General features: G+C 34.0%; 1 protein-coding gene across 1 annotated transcript in view; it reads left to right on the forward strand.

Annotated features, from left to right (window-relative positions):
* The window catches only part of KCND2 (potassium voltage-gated channel subfamily D member 2), a 475,988-nt gene that overhangs the window by 51,449 nt on the left and 411,403 nt on the right, over positions 1-13,136 (forward strand). The window lies entirely within an intron of this gene.

The raw sequence follows: 13,136 nt of genomic DNA on the forward strand, positions 1-13,136 counted from the left end.
TTCATGAATATTTCAAAATTTAATGAATGTTAAAGGAAAGAATTCTTGCTTTTCCCAGCAGAAAATGATGGATTTTTGTTCAATACAATGAGGACATATATCTTTTAATTGTCATGTTGTCTTTTCTGAACTGACCTCCTGCTTGCTCAAGTCCTTTTTGACAATGAATGAACTATTCTGAGCTTCAAAATTTGCAATGATTTGATAAAAATCTTTCAATTTATTCTTAAACTGGCCACTCTGGGTGCCAAATAACTGATTCTGTATAGGGAGTGAAGGAAGTTCTCTCTGCTATTATCCACACAATTAAGAGTTTTTCTTTTTGTTTTTAAGAGTCCAGTAAATTTCAGAATTTCAAAAAATGTAGAAAATGCTTGTTGATTGTGCTACAAATTTGTCCAGGTTATTCATGACTTTAAAATTCACGTATATTACATTTTATTTTACATCCCAAATGATTAAATAAAATGCTCTGTTAATATTCACAACTGAGAAGTGTTTTCCATTTGTTAGTTTCTTATGTTTTACTATACATAAAACAAGATCTATAGAGGGAGTATATTGATTCAGTCTCTAGAACTATATGGCCTGGGTTGAAATCCTAGCTCCCATTCACTAGATAGGTAAACCTTGGGCAAGTTGCTTAAACTTTTTATGTGTTAGTTTCTTCTTCTTTAAAATGAGAATCACAAAATACCTCCTCTAGATGAATGTTGAAAGGACAAAATGAGCCCATCTATTTTAAATATGCAAAAGAATGCCTGGCATATTAAAAAAAAAATCAGTTGGCATTTGCTAACATTACTATTCTCAATATATACTTTTTCATCAAACTCAAACACAAAAGCTGCTGAAATAAGAAAAAGGCACAAGAAACTGGTCGTACACTGATATCAAAAATGATGGATGAGTTCCACTTCAGAATGTGAAAAATGATAGAACAATCATGCACGTGCAGAGAAATTAATATATGTAGATATTTGGCTATTTCATTATTTTTATGCTACTGTTTCTAAATAAAGCATGATGCTTTCAATACCTCAGAAAGGATTTTAAAAATAGATTATTAAGCATCAACATTGTTAACTATGTAAAATTCACATACGAACCTAAGTGAAATTGAAATGAGGAATGAAACAGGTTCCAAACTGATTTGAGGATTAAAAAAACAAGAATATTAAGTGGAAAATAACCTTTTAATGAAAATTGCATAGTGTGACTTTGTAATCAATTTCTTTCTTAATCAATTTTTTAAGATTTCAAAACAATATTGTTTTCCTGTGTTTTAGCTTTTCACACTACTAGAGTTAACAGCCATATAGCATGAAACATTTAAGGAAATAACATTTTCCCAGATTTAAATTTTAAACATATGTCTTATTGAATGTACTCATTTTAGTATTAGATAGTAATATTCAAGTAAATTAATATGCTTCAATTATAATTTACTCACTCTTTATGATTCAAATTTGTAATGAAAAAGGATCAAGGTAAAGAACCTTTGCTTTTCCTTTTTTTACCTTATCCTTTTTAAAAAAAATATTCTGTTTTTAATAGTTGAATATTTTGATCTTGATAGTTTTCAAAATTGTTTTGTCCTTGGCCTGGGCTCTCAGGAGTGGTTTTTCATTATGAAAAAAGAAAGAAATAGAGACAGAAGGAGAAAAATACATGTGTAGTCGAGGAGGGATTAGAAAGGTAGATTTTGCTGGTTTTAACCCTATTAACAGAAGTAACAGAAAAGTGTTTTTGCTTTGTTTTAGCTTTTATAATACCACAAGTAATTGAATAAATTAACAATGGTTATAAAATAGTGACTATGCTTATAATTTATTTTCTGGAAAAACATGTAAGAATATGTCATATTAAAAGAAAAATGCGACCATAATAAATTGTCTTGTGGTTCTTCTGAGGTAAGTGAAAGAATCCAAAGAACTCAAAAATCACTCTTATGCTTTGGCTGCACGTTTAAGTACCATATTCTAAGACTTTAGAATACCTTGATTTTATCCCATTCTCTCTAGCCATAGGTCTCTCTTTTGCTTTTTGTTTCTCCTTTTAAAATTTCATTTGTGTCCCATTCTCCAGCTCTACTTTCAGTGTCTTTACCCCACTATAGCCAATACCTACTGCAGTGGTATTAGTGAAATGTAAAGTAGTAAGCAAGTTAGTATCAGAAGCAGCTCTTTATCTTCCACCCAATAAAAACAATAATGAAATAATTACCCTTAAAAATATCAGAGAAAGGCAAATATCCACTTGTGGAATCATTTTAAGTGTTCATAACTTTAAGCCAATTATCAATTCCTATTGCAGCATATCAAAACTGATTTTTCAGCACTGCCTAATGTGAGACACAAGGCAATTTGCCACATATACGTTTTTTTGAATTTTATTTTGTTTTTTTTATACAGCAGGTTCTTATTATCTATTTTATACATATTAATGTATACATGTCAATCCCAATCTCCCAATTCATCCCCCCCGCCCCCGCATTCCCGCCCTGGTGTCCATACGTTTGTTCTTCACATCTGCGTCTGTATTTCTGCCTTGCAAACCGGTTTATCTGTACCACTTTTCTAGATTCCACATATATGTGTTAATATGCGATATTTGTTTTTCTCTTTCTGACTTACTTGAATCTGTATGACAGTCTCTAGGTCCATCCATGTCTCTACAAATGACCCGATTTTGTTCCTTTTTATGGCTGAGTAATATTCCATTGTATATATGTATCACATCTTCTTTATCCATTCATCTGTCAATGGGCATTTAGATTGCTTCCATGACCTGGCTATTGTAAATAGTGCTACTGTGAATATTGGGGTGCATGTGTCTTTTTGAATTATGGTTTTCTCTGGGTATATGCCCAGTAGTGGGATTGCTGGGTCATATGGTAATTCTATTTTTCGTTTTTTAAGGAACCTCTATACTGTTCTCCATAGTGGCTCTATCAATTTACATTCCTGCCAATGCTGCAAGAGGGTTCCCTTTTCTCCACACTCTCTCCAGCATTTGTTGTTTGCAGATTTTCTGACGATGCCTGTTCTAACTGGTGCAAGGTGATACCCCACTGTAGTTCTGATTTGCATTTCTCTAATAATTAGTGAAGTTGAGTAGCTTTTCATGTGCCTCTTGGCCATCTGTATGTCTTCTTTGGACCAATGTCTATTTAGATCTTCTTCCCATTTTTTGATTGGGTTGTTTGTTTTTTCAATATTGAGCTGCATGGGCTGTTTATATATTTTGGAGATAAATCCTTTATCCGTTGATTCGTTTGCAAATATTTTCTCCCATTCTGAGGGTTCTCTTTTGGTCTTGTTTATAGTTTCCTTTGCTGTGCAAAAGCTTTTAAGTCTCATTAGGTCCCATTTGTTTATTTTTGTTTTTATTTCCATTACTCTAGGAGGTGGGTCAAAAAAGAGCTTGCTGTGATTTATATCAAAGAGTGTTCTTTCTATGTTTTCCTCTAAGAGTTTTATAGTGTCTGGTCTTACATTTAGTCTTTAATCCATTTTGAGTTTATTTTTGTGTATGGTGTTAGGGGGTGTTCTAATTTCATTTTTTACATGTAGCTGTCCAGTTTTTCCAGCACCACTTATTGAAGAGAATGTCTTTTCTTCATTTTATATCCTTGCCTCCTTTGTCATAGATTAGTTGACCATAGGTGCATGGGTTTATCTCTGGGCTTTCTATCCTATTCCATTGATCTATATTTCTGTTTTTGTGCCAGTACCATATTGTCTTGATTACTGTAGTTTTGTAGTATAGTTTGAAGTCAGGGAGTCTGATTTCTCCAGCTCCACTTTTTTCCCTCAAGATTGCTTTGGCTATTCGGGGTCTTTTGTGTTTCCATGCAAATTGTGAAATTTTATGTTCTAGTTCTGTAAAAAATGCCATTGATAATTTGTTAGGGATTGCACTGAATCTGTAGATTGCTTTGGGTAGTATAGTCATTTTCACAATATTGATTCTTCCAATCCAAGAACATAGAATATCTCTCCATCTGTTTGTGTCATCTTTGATTTCTTTCATCAGTGTCTTATCGTTTTCTGAGTACAGGTCTTTTACCTCCTTAGGTAGGTTTATTCCTAGGTATTTTATTCTTTTTGTTGCAATTGTGAATGGGATTGTTTTCTTAATTTCTCTTTCTGATCTTTCAATGTTAGTGTATAGGAATGCAAGAGATTTCTGTGCATTAATTTTGTATCCTGCAACTTTACCAAATTCATTTATAAGCTCTAATAGTTTTCTGGTGGCATCTTTAGGATTCTTTATGTATGGTATCATGTCATCTGCAAACAGTGACGGTTTTACTCCTTCTTTTGCAGTTTGTATTCCTTTTATTTCTTTTTCTTCTCTGGTTGCCATGGCTAGGAGTTCCAAAACTATGCTGAATAATAGTGGTGAGAGTGGACATCCTTGTCTTGTTCCCGATCTTCGTATATGGCCTTTATTATGTTGAGGTAGGTTCCCTCTATGCCCACTTTCTGGAAAGTTTTTATCATAAATAGGTGTTGAATTTTGTCAAAAGCCTTTTCTGCATCTATTGAGATGATCATATGGTTTTTATTCCTCAATTTGTTAATATGGTGTATCACATTGATTGATTTGCGTATATTGAAGAATCCTTGCATCCCTGGGATAAATCCCACTTGATCATGGTGTATGATCCTTTTAATATGTTGTTGGATTCTGTTTGCTACTATTTTGTTGAGGATTTTTGCATCTATGTTCATCAGTGACATTGGTCCGTAATTTTCTTTTTTTGTGGTATCTTTGTCTGGTTTTGGTATCAGGGTGATGGTGGCCTCGTAGAATGAGTTTGGGAGTGTTTCTTCCTCTGAAGTTTCTTGGAAGAGTTTGAGAAGAATGGGTGTTAGCTCTTTTCTAAATGTTTGATAGAATTCACCTGTGAAGCCATCTGGTCCTAGACTTTTGTTTGTTGGAAGATTTTTAATCACAGTTTCAATTTCACTACTTGTGATTGGTCTGTTCATATTTTCTATTTCTTCCTGGTTCAGTCTTGTAAGGTTATACCTTTCTAAGAATTTGTCCATTTCTTCCAGGTTGTCCATTTTATTGGCATAGAGTTGTTTGTAGTAGTCTCTTATGATGCTTTGTATTTCTACAGTGTACATTGTAACTTCTCCTTTTTCATTTCTAATTTTATTGATTTGAGCCCTCTCCCTCTTTTTCTTGATGAGTCTGGCTAAAGCTTTATCAATTTTGTTTATCTTCTCAAAGAACCAGCTTTTAGTTTAATTGATCTTTGCTACTGTTTTCTTGGTTTCTATTTCATTTATTTCTGTTCTGAACTTTATGGTTTCTTTCCTTTTACTATTTGTTCTTCTTTCTCTAGTTCCTTTAGGTGTAAGGTTAGATTGTTTATTTGAGGTGTTTCATGTTTCTTGAGGTAGGCTTGTATTGCTATAAACTTCCCTGTTAGAACTGCTTTTGCTGCATCCCGTAGGTTTTGGATCATCATGTTTTCATTGTCATTTTTCTCTAGGTATTCTTTGCTTTCCTCTTTGATTTCTTCAGTGAGCTCTTGGCTATTTAGTAACGTATTGTTTAGCCTCCGTGTGTTTGTGTTTTTTACATTTTTCTTACCTGTAATTGATTTCTAACCTCATAGTGTTGTGGTCGGAAAAGATGCTTGGTATGATTTCAATTTTCTTAAATTTACCAAGGCTTGATTTGTGATCCAGGATGTGATCTACCCTGGAGAATGCTCCGTGTGCACTTGAGAAGAAAGTGTAGTGTACTGTTTTTGGATGGAATGTCCTATAAATATCAATTAAATCTATCTGGTCTATTGTGTCATTTAAAGCTTCTGTTTCCTTATTTATTTTCATTTTGGATGATCTGTCCATTGGTGTAAGTGAGGTGTTAAAGTCCCCCACTATTATTGTGTTACTGTTGATTTCCTCTTTTATAGCTGTTAGCAGTTGCCTTATGTATTGAGGTGCTCCTATGTTGGGTGCATATATATTTATAATTGTTATATTTTCTTCTTGGATTGATCCCTTGATCGTTGTGTAGTGTCCTTCCTTGTCTCTTGTAACATTCTTTATTTTAAAGTCTACTTTATCTGATATGAGTATTGCTACTCCAGCTTTCTTTTGATTTCCATTTGCATGGAATATCTTTTTCCTTCCCCTCACTTTCAGTCTGTATGTGTCCCTAGGTCTGAAGTCGGTCTCTTGTAGACAGCATATATATGGGTCTTGTTTTTGTATCCATTCAGTGAGCCTGTGTCTTTTGGTTGGAGCATTTAATCTGTTCACATTTAAGGTAACTATCAATATGTATGTTCCTATGACCACTTTCTAATTATTTTGGGTTTGTTTTTGTAGGTCCTTTTCTTCTCTTGTGTTTCCCACTTAGAGAACTTCCTTCAGCATTTGTTTTAGAGCTGGTTTGGTGGTGCTGAATTCTCTTAGCTTTAGCTTGTCTGTAAAGCTTTTGATTTCTCTATCTAATCTGAATGAGATCCTTACTGGGTAGAGTAATCTTGGTTTTAGGTTCTTCATTTTCATCACTTTAAATATATTGTGCCACTTCCTTCTGGCTTGTAGAGTTTCTGCTGAGAAATCAGCTATTAATCTTACGGGAGTTCCCTTGTATGTTATTTGTTGTTTTTCCCTTGTTGCTTTTAATAATTTTTCTTTGTCTTTAATTTTTGTCAGTTTGATTGCTGTGGGTCTTGGCATGTTTTTCCTTGGGTTTATCCTGCCTGGGACTCTCTGCACTTCCTGAACTTGGGTGGCTATTTCTTTTTCCATGTTAGGGAAGTTTTCGACTATAATCTCTTCAAGTATTTTCTTGGGTCCTTTCTCTCTCTCTTCTCCTTCTGGTACTCCTATAATGCGAATCTTGGTGCGTTTAATGTTGTTCCAGTAGTCTCTTAGGCTGTCTTCATTTCTTCTCATTCTTTTTCCTTATTCTGTTCTTCAGCAGTGAATTCCACCTTTCTGTTTTCCTGGTCACTTATCCGTTCTTCTGCCTCAGTTATTGAAGGAATACACTATTGTATTAGTGTATTAGTGTATTTTTTCATTTCAGTTATTCTATTGTTCATCTCTATTTGTTTGTTCTTTAATTCTTCTAGGTGTTTGTTCTTTAATTCTTCTAGGTCTTTGTTAAACATTTCTTGCATCTTCTTTATCTTTGCTTCCATTTTTTTTCTGAGGTCCAGGATCATCTTCACTGTCATTATTCTGAATTCTTTTTCTGGAAGGTTGCCTATCTCCACTTCATCTAGTTTTTTTTCTGGGGTTTTATCTTGTTCCTTCATCTGGTACATAGTCCTCTGCCTTTTCATTTTGTCTGTCTTTCTGCAAATGTGGTTTTCGTTCCACAGGCTGCAGCATTGTAGTTCTTCTTGCTTCTGCTGTCTTCCCTCTGGTGGATGGGGCTCCACATATATTTTATTCATGCTTAAAAATTAGTGATACATTTACGAAACAAGTTTGAGGGGAGTAATTATGTCGAGTAAGGAAAAGTAGGTAGATGTGGGTGACATTTTTTGGAAGGTTCTTTATTAAATGTAAGAAACCCAATGCAGTTAGATTTTCATTTAATCAAGTAGTGTTTCCAGTACAAATGAATGGCTATTGCTGCCTTTATATCCCGTACTTTTTCTTAAATGCTTCACTGATATTTTAATACCCTGGCATCCCAGTCTAGAGCTTCTTTTAAAGGAGTCTTTCATAAAACTTGGGACAGAAACCTGCTCTAGATGACCACATGGAGAGTTTTACAAAAGAGCAACAAATTATAAAAGCTCAGTGTTACTTGGTTACTTAAAATGTGTCTTTCCTCTTCCCTCTTTCTCCCTCTTTCGTTTTACAAAAACATTGATATTAATCACTGACCTACTTTAGCTTATGGAGCCTAAATTTGACAATTTTTTATAAAGGTTCACATAAAATCATTTTATAATAAGTGAAAAGAGAACTAGACAAGTCTTTTGAAATTAAGCAATCAGAAATTTGGCCAACACAGTAAAGACAACTTATTTAGCAGATTCAAAATCATTTCACTTCACATGCTATTATAAATTATGTAAATCAATAAATGCATCCAGATTTGTTGTGGACAGTCTTTGGTGTTTTGGGTATCTTCTAGACTTTATATTCATAACAGGCATTCCTTACAGTATTGTCTGACAATTGGAAGAGCATGGGGCTGGAGAACAAATACCTGAGTCTGATTCTGTTTCAGTCACTTACTTATCTTGTTATTCTGATGTGTTAAGAAAATTGAGGTTCAGCAGGATTATCTGTAAAAGAGGGTTAATAATTCATTTCTTGAATTCTTCATAGGTTTATTGCAAGAATTAATGGAAATATTGTTTGTTTTCAAATTATAAAGAGCTTATAGTAATCAGAGATTATTATAACTACAGATTAGTTGATGTAATTATGTTCCAACGTATTTTTACTAGTTGGCTGGGTTTTACGAAGGCTGAGTTTCTTTTTCCACTCAGATCAGCCACCCTGCAGATGGTTGCTGTCAATCACCAGAAGAAAAAAATGATAAAAGATGGACAGATTCTTAGCAATTCAACCCCATTTGTTGAAAAGTAACCTAAACTGTACTCAAACCAGCAAACTCAGTTTCTAATGAAGCACTTCAGGACCTTTGCCACAATGGCACAGTTGGCAGGGTAAGAAAAATAAAATTTGAAAGTTGTGCAAAGAATTTAAATATATATTTTTTCTAGAATGCAATCCACTCGTTGCATGAATTTTGACTCTGCAATTTCACAAATTATATTATAATTATTCTTTCATTTTGATCAATACAGATATTTTAACTAGCCAGTTCCATCCGTAATAACACTTTGGTACTGGAATCAGTAGAATAGCTATTAGCATTAATAAAAATAAATTATTGTTGCCAAAATTCTACTCCATTTCATGGATTTGTGGACAGTCTTTGAGGACCAGCTTCCAAAATACTTTTCAAAACATCTCTTGGTGCCTTAGATCTTTACAACTTGTAAGTTTAAACTTTTTTATTTTTAAATGTCATGTAAATGTAATCATTTTTATTTCATATAAATTAATCATAATCAGAATTTTGTCAGTATAAGGGTGGAGAGATACTAGGTTCTTGAGATAATATATCTGTTTGACATTTTAAGCTACTTTTATCTTGGTTTTCTGTTGCAGTGGACAGTTCTTTAAGAGGAGCAGAGGAAAGTCTAGGTTTAGAAGAAGAAAAAGTCTTAAATCCCTGTCACGGGAGCATCAAAATTGGTAAAATAGCCATGGCAGATTAGCTTACAGAATAGAATATTTAAGCAACAAAATAGGAATTTCAAAATAGTTGAATGGATGACATTCTGAAGACTGATGATAGGTATTCTACCTATTTACAAAGGCTAGAACTAATGGCAGTCGGTGGTGATTCCAGGGTCACTCATTTCATCTTGTCTCTTTGGAAAAATGTTCGATTTTCTAATCATTTTAATCACATATCTATAGAATTAGTTGCTTTCTTCTTCTGATCATTCTCATTTGTTTGGGCTAGGTTCACTATGTTTCTACAGTAACTTATGTGTCCTTACTAGAGAGATTGTAATTGTTTCTGACTTGAAGAACATACATTTCAATCCAGGCCTGGAATAAAAGTTAACCGTCTGAGAGCCTACAAAAAAACCAATCGATGACATTCAGCAAAACCTTACTTTCCATATTTTAGTGTTTGTCCTAAGAGTCTAGGCAACTTGGCTCATGCGTAAAAGGTATGCAGAGGTTCCACTTCGAAAACTTGCCCTCTGATAGGGAGAAGGGAATATGCGTGTCACTTCATCTTTAAATTCTAACAGGTCCTGGGTTCAGCAGTAGAAACTGTTTATTTGTGTCACTTCCAGGACCCACCATGCTAAAATATCATGAGTCTTCCTAGTATGTAAGTTTTTTAGGCATAAGATTTTAATCTGTGGTGCAGTAAATAAAGAAAAACTAGCTTTTCCTTTTTTTTCCCTAATTCTTCTCCACACAGTAGGATACTGTCACAGTTTAAGAACCTATTTTCCAAGATGGATGTGACAAGTCATCTGGAGATGGCTCCTTGAAGACTATAGCCTGACTGTGCTAAGTCCCCATCAAGTCACACCCCTCCTCCCACTGATGAGGTGAGGGTGGGGAGAGTAAGATTGGGTTTCAAGAAGTAATACAGATAGGAGACATATAAATGACCCTGCTAGCAAGTCAAGGTGTGTCCATGTCTTTTATTTTTCTTTAATTTACTTCTTCCTTCCCTTGCCTGGCAGCAATAGTATGGGGATTGCCATTTATAGTAAAACTTCCCCAAAGTTACTGCATTAGAAGCACAATTTAATTGCTACATTCATTTTAATCTTGGGTTTTTCCTATGTGGCTCAAATACTTAATCAAACTTACGGAAGCACAGAGAAGCAATATCACAACCAATATTGCTAAGAAGTAAAAACTTATCCTAATGTAAAAACTCAAAGCCATATATTCTAATTATTTTTTGCTAACCCTATTGTTTAAAATGGGATAAACGTAGTTACATTTTAAAAAAATTTCCAGTCTCATTCCTTTGTCACAGGAAGTATTTAATCAGAAACTATCAAGGCCTTGTCAAGAATATTATGTAATTAGGATAGGGTGGGTAACTATATTGGATAATGTCTTTAGCTATCTCCAAATCTGAGAGTCTTTGATTCTGTTAATAGTCACCCTACTTTTTCAGTCCAGTCTCCTAACCTTGAAACTGCCCCTAAATTGTCCATATTGTCATCCAAGATGAAAGTTCCACCTTTTTTTTTTTTTTTTTTTTTTGTGGTTTATATGTTAGCTTGAGTTATTTCCAGATCCCTTGACAAATTCTGTCATGTGCTTGCCTATGTAACTTCTTCCCTAGGAAGACCTTTGAAATCAGGTTCCATGAATGGTAAAAATGTTTCTATCTATTTCCTGCAGTTTAGTAGCATAGGGATATACTTAGTGGCAATAATATTCCTCTTAAAAATGGATAAATAATTACACAAATCTTTCAGATTCTGAGTTTTGCTCAAGCCAAAATAATTCTCTATATGTAGAGGCAGTTAGAGTTATTCCAGTTCTCGAATTAAGTACTTTTGTGAAGCAATCAGTATGCTAAAGGTCGAGGGCAGAGAGGATGAGAAAAATGTTTCCCTTAACCTTACAGATACACCCAGTGCCTTAGTATCAGGTAGGATGCTTATTAAAATCTCCAAGTAGGTGGAGGTTGGGGTTGGATTGACAGGAGAGCCTAGATCTGTATTTTGAAAAGGATTACTAGGCAATTCTCATAAACACTAAAGTAGAAAAAACAAAACAAACACTGGTCTAAGAAATTATCTTCTCTCCAGCAAGGATTTGTTTACAGTCCCAAACTCTGTGTTCCCACATGAACAGTCACAACTGACTATGCACCGCAAGTAATTTTGTTAGCACTGGTTTGGTCTGCTTTTTTGTTGTAGTTGTTGTTTTCTTTGTAGAACTTATATAATAAGGAAAAGAAAGAAAAATAATAGATGTCCTCACGAATGTACATACTTACCATACTGAAGGGTGTGACCCATATCTTTAAAATAGTATCATTTTCAGCTTTGAAATAAGAGCAAGCATATAATATTATTTCTCTTTACCTGGCAAATCAACTGTGGTCCTTACATTTATTTTACCTTTGCAGGTAAGTAATTTAAAACATGAAGGATATTGTGAATGACTTTCCATGCAGGTAGTAATCTTTGCAATTGAAGTCATTTTTTAATCTATTCAAGCAAAGATCTTCAAACCTAATATGTATATGACATAAAACAAAAGGGTCCATCAGAGATTCTGTTTAACCTGGATTCTGTTGATATGTTTGTTTTTAAATTTTGTTCACTTCTGTTCCTCTGTTGGTAAAATCAGTAGGTTGGAATAGATTCCCAGTAAATTTCCTTACAATTCTAAAGTCCTATTCCCGTATCTTTAACTTTTGAGACCCAAGAAACTAATACATACATGTGTATAATGTATATGTAAGCAAATGCATATATATATATTATATGTATATAATATGTATATAATGACAAAATAAGAGCACGAGTATATATAGAGAGTCTTTGGAGGAAAAGTACTCGAGAGAATCAGTTTACAAATATTTTAATGTGGTGTGCTTTTTGTTTTAAAAACAAAGTTTTTCTGTTTTCTAACATGGTAACAAGAATTTGCTCCTTCTGAGAAATGATTCTAAGACACCATGTTCTTTTGAAGTTTTAAAAGTTTTTTTTTTTAACATCTCTATTGGAGTATAATTGCTTTACAATGGTGTGTTAGTTTCTGCTGTATAAAACAGTGAATCAGCTATACATATACATATAGCCCCATATCTCCTCCCTCTTGTGTCTCCCTCCTACCCTCCCTATCCCACCCCTCTAGGTGGTCACAAAGCACCGAGCTGATCTCCCTGTGCTATGCGGCTGCTTCCCACTAGCTATCTATTTTACATTTGGTAGTATATATAATTGAGCTGCACAGAATAAAGTCTATTTGAACATGATATGCTGTGACATGGTGCATCAAAAATGTCAAGCTGTTTTACATTTCAGAGTCTCACAGTAATAAAAATTGTCCCTTTATCCGTTAAATATAACATCTTTACAGAAGAACTCTGACAGGAGGATCTTTAAAAATTTAAACAGTTTAATGACACCACTGAGCACTTTGTTATTCGTGATGGCTGTGTTGTCTTTAGACATCCTAATTATGACCATTTCATTGACTCTTATAATTTATGAGTTTTTTATTCCTTTGTATCACAGCATGCTATGGTGAGCAGAGTTCCAAAACATAATTAAAATATGAAAAACTCACAATTCAGACATACTCTTTGGGTTTTGTTTCTTTTTAGTACCTCTTTCTATTCACCTAGTAGTAGAACGTACAGTGACTTTTCTAAGTGATATAGTCAATCTTTGCTTGAGTTATTTTGGGAGGGAAACTTTAAAGGGCTTTGTTTTATCTACATTATTTCTGTTCTTGCTTTCATTTTTGTCTTCCTCTTTCTAACGTGAAGGCGGATTTCTTAGAGCGTAGTATAGTGGTGTTTTGAAGTTACCGGTGGAATTCTGTACCTCAGAT

This window comes from Balaenoptera physalus (genome assembly GCF_965194825.1).
Source record: "Balaenoptera physalus genome assembly, chromosome: 8".
Classification (NCBI taxonomy): domain Eukaryota; kingdom Metazoa; phylum Chordata; class Mammalia; order Artiodactyla; family Balaenopteridae; genus Balaenoptera; species Balaenoptera physalus.